Consider the following 4,679-nt stretch of genomic DNA (forward strand, 5'->3'; position numbering starts at 1 on the left):
GTGTTCAAGCGGGCCATCAGCGACTCAAGGTCATTCTGAAGTGTCTCCCCAGGCCAGAGCGTCGAGTCGATGCGAGATGTGGCGGCCTTCAGCCTTGCGAGATAGTCCACGACAGCTGCAACACGAGACTCCAGTCGGAAAACATCCATGGCAACTTCGTCGTTCACCGGAGAATTGACGGGGTCGAGGTTTGGCTCCAGCCGGCTAGTTTCTTCTTCAAAGTTTTGGCAAAATTCTGCAAGGGTGATCACTGAGTCAAGGGGATGGTCGAATGGAAAAACCACGATTGGAAATGTTTGCCGAGCATAGAGGTTTACCTTCAAGCATAAGAAACAGCTTCTTGGCAAGACCACTCAGGAAGGCCTCCAGATCATTTTTCTTCCCAGTCAACTTACTGACTTGGTCGGTCAGGGCAGCTTTATTAGTTTTTAGTCGACTGACCTCCTTGTTGGCGATCCCAAGAGCAGCTTTCAGATTGGTATTGTCTTGTTCAAGTTTGGTGACTGAAGCTAACTTCTCGTCAGCAAGCTTGATCTTCTCAGCTAGTTCGAGGTCTTTCTTCTATTGGGCCTCCCTTACCTTACCTGCAAGTTATAGCAAGATCAGATTTTGAAACAAGCAAGGGGAAAAGCAGTCGTCAGGGTCTCACCAAACATACCTTCGGTCTCCTCCTTTGCCTTCGTCAGCTTCTCCTGAACCAGCTTCAAGCTCAGCTCGAGTTGAGTGTGCTTGTTTTCCAGCTCAGAGTAGCGAGCCACAAGATCACAGGAGTTCTGCGAAGAACCAATCGACTAAATGTCAAATATAATTCACTTCCGAGTGAAAAAGGAAAAATCACACGTTTCTAAGACTACAGCCGAATACAAGCATTCGACCGTAGTCTCGGGGACTACACCCAGTGGGTGCACTCAGCGTGCCCCCACTAATCCTGTTGAAGATAAAGTCGACCAGTCGACCTCAAAAAAAAAGGAGAGAGATGTATTCTTTAAGACTGTAATCAACTGCAAGCAGTCGACCACAGTCTCGGGGACTACACCCAGTGGGTGCACTCAGCGTGCCCCCACCGGTTTGTGCAACACACTCGACATAGTCGACTGACAGAAAGATTGACATCATAAAGCCTAAGGCCGACTGCCAGCAGTCGACCTTAGCCTTGGGGACTACACCCAGCGGGTGCACTCAGCGTGCCCCCGCTAACACGGAGTTTAATCGACACACCCAGTGGGTGACTACTATAAATTCCGGAAAGGAAAAGTTTTTGGTAGCATATCCAACAGAACAAACGGTGGTCGACTGACCTGAACATTGCTTTGGAGGGCAGAACTGGCGTCATAAGCTGCCTGGCTCGCATCCCGGATGGTCTTCAACTGCTCCATCATGATTCCCGCCTGGCGTATCGCCTCCTTCGCCGCGCCAGCTTGGTCCTCTGGGACGTGGTGCGTCGTGAAGAGGGAGGGCTGCTGAGCACTCGTCAATGGATCTGCGAAGGACACCGTGTGTCGAGTGGTGTTCTCTTCCTCCGCAATCAGAATCTCAGGCGCCGTCACATCCTGGGGCACCTTGCTGGCGGACGCTTTCCTACTCCTTCTGCGCTTCAGCGGTTCCTCATCCTCATCATCATCAGGGAGATTGATAACAGCATTGGGTGGAGCTACGGAGAAGAATCAGGATCAGAGATCGCGAGTCAGTCGACTAAAAACGGCGTTAAGAATATAGTACCTGGTTTTGAAGTTGCTGCGTCCTCCATCTCATGGTCATCAGCCCGGGCTGAGGTCTCAGAAGTAGCAGCACTGCAACTCCAAAGAATCAGTCGACTAACTTCAGCGTCAACCAGAGACAAAGTTCACACAAAATAAGAAGACTTAAGCAGCACGATTACCCTGATATGATGGGGATGGACACCTTCATCTTCGGCAGGAGCTTGATCGGCTTCGACGAGGCTGCCCTGGGCTGCTTCGGCGCCTTTTCAGTCGGCACCGGAGAGGTGGTCCGAGGGCGCTTGGTCGACTGAGCAACGGTCGCAACCCCCTTGCCACGTTCAGTCGAAGGGTCGTGGACAAGCTTCGACCGCCTTTCTGAGCGCGGTGGTACGACCTCCTCCTCCTCTTCCTCCTCGTCTTCAACGTCATCTTCATCACCGTCATCATCATCATCGTCATCATCATCCTCAGCAACGTCCGAGTCCCATTCCTCCTCCTCCTGGCTCTCGCCCCCACTCGCCTCACCCTCCTCAGTCGGAGCTTGTGCCCCATTGGGCATCGAGTACAGCTCGGTGAGGGCCTGGTAGATATCAAGACAAGGATCAATCGACCAGTCGGCAGGATAAACAGAAACGAATGTGACAAGGACACAGTGGAGAGCAGAGCAAGCGTACCTTGTTTGGATCGCTGTGGTGGTCGAGTGGAGGAATCCTTCTGGCTCCGCGTGGGTTATCCTTGTTTCCGGTAACGGCTGCCATCCATCTTTCCAGAGTGACATCGTCGACTGCTTCTGGATGGACTCGAGTCTCGTCTTCAGTCACACAGTACAACCACATGCAGTGGCTCCGGAACTGAAGGGGCTGGATGCGACGCCTAAGGAAGACCTCCAGGAGATCCATGCCAGTCACTCCCTCCCGAACCAACTGCACCACGCGCTCCATCAACATCTTCACGTCAGCTTTCTCCTCCGGAATCAACTTCAGAGAGGAGGGCTTGTTCACTCGGTCCATGGTAAACTGAGGGAGTCCACTCGACTGCCCCGGCGTCGACTGGTCCTGGCAGTAGAACCAGGTCGACTGCCAGCCTCTGACTGACTCGGGAAAGGTCATGGGCGGGAAGGTGCTCTTATTCCTCACCTGGATCCCCAGGCCCCCACACATTTTGTCGACTCGGGTTCTTTCATCGCCTGGGCTCGCCTTCTTCACGGTCTGAGAGCGACACATGAATATATGCTTGAACAAACCCCAGTGCGGTCGACAGCCCAGGAAACCCTCACACATGGACACGAACGCGGCAAGATAGGCGATAGAATTTGGGGTAAAGTGGTGGAGCTGCGCTCCAAAGAAGTTCAAGAAGCCACGGAAGAAAATACTCGGCGGCAAAGAAAATCCACGATCAACATGGGTGGCCAAGAGCACACACTCACCCTCTTCTGGCTGGGGCTGCCACTCCTTCCCCGGAAGCCTCGCAGCTCCATGAGGGATCAAGCCCTCATTGGCCATGTCGAGGAGATCTTTTTCTGTGATGGTCGACTGGATCCAGTCTCCTTGGACCCAGCCCTTCGGCAGGCGGGATCTGGACGAAGACCCGCCGCGGCTGGTAGATCTCCCCTTCGCCTTCTCCGACGCCGACGCCTTCTTCGCACGTTCCAGCGCCGCCGTCTTCTCCTTGGCCATGGTTGCCGGCGAGATGCGCGAGGGGAAGTTGTGCGGGGGCGAGAGCGAGCGCGCTGGATGGGGAGAAGGGAGCAGAGAGAGAGAGAATGCCGAGGCACAGTACAAAAATCCTCGCCGGGCGCATTTATAAGATCCCTTCCGAGTGGATGACAGGTGGGCCCGGTCGATCTAATCATATCCAGGAACAGTTATGCAGACGGGATACGTGGCGAAGAAAGCGGCGCGGAGATCGAGGCGTCTATGTCCCGTCCCATCCGAACGTCGCGGTCCGCTCCGCTTCGCGCGCGTCCCCAAATTTCGCATCCCGCGGAATCCGCGAACAGCAGATCAGTCTGTCAGACGCGGGGTTTCCCGCGATCCGTCGCTCGGGGATCGTCGAAGCCCGAAAGATCACTCGACGAAAGAAGAGAATGGATCGAGTCGACTGAAGACAAGTTGCTCACTATCGACAAAGAGATTCTTTGAACCAGAACAACGCACGACCAGAGTGCAAAGGTTAATCGGAAACGACATCAACTCCTTCCTCACTCGAAGCCTCAATCCATTCGGGGGCTAATGATGGGGTCATGTACCTAGGGTAGGGTCATGGACCTGATCTAAGTACCTTACCCAAGGACACCCTTAGAAGAGGTCGCCTTCTAGTCGACCAACGAGGGACTCACTCGACTGACTTGAAGGACTCGACCACAAAGACTCACTCGACCACCAGAGGTCAAGAGGCACTCTGCACTGCAACGGCCTGTAATTAAGTAGACTTTATGGTAGTAAAGACACTTTATGTGGGGCGTTATCAGTAACGCCCCGGACTTAACTCACCTTAAACCCTCTCCTATGTGGGCTGACTGGGGTCTCGGCGCACTCTATATAAGCCGCCCCCCTCCACAGGTAGAGGGGTTCGGCACCTTGTAACTCATATACTCATAATCCACTCGACCGCCTCCGGGCTCCGAGACATAGGGCTATTACTTCTTCCGAGAAGGGCCTGAACTCGTACATCCCTGGTGTTTACAACCTCTCCATAGCTAGGACCTTGCCTCTCCATACCTACCCCCCACTCTACTGTCAGGCTTAGAACCACGACAGTTTTCGCAAAAAAAAAAAAACGTTGCGACATCTAAATCCGAACAGAGGGAGTAGTACACAAAGTACAGTAAAATCGTGAAGGGCGATTATTTTCCTTGCTTCCTGACTCGATCTAAGATCTCTGCCACCCTGCTCCGCCAGAACCTCCCGAATCGGTCGCCACGAAGAAATGGGAAGGCGCCGCCGGTTCGCTCTGCAGTACACCAGCGACGACGACGAC

The sequence above is a fragment of the Triticum dicoccoides genome, chromosome 3B, assembly GCF_002162155.2.
Source record: "Triticum dicoccoides isolate Atlit2015 ecotype Zavitan chromosome 3B, WEW_v2.0, whole genome shotgun sequence".
NCBI lineage: Eukaryota > Viridiplantae > Streptophyta > Magnoliopsida > Poales > Poaceae > Triticum > Triticum dicoccoides.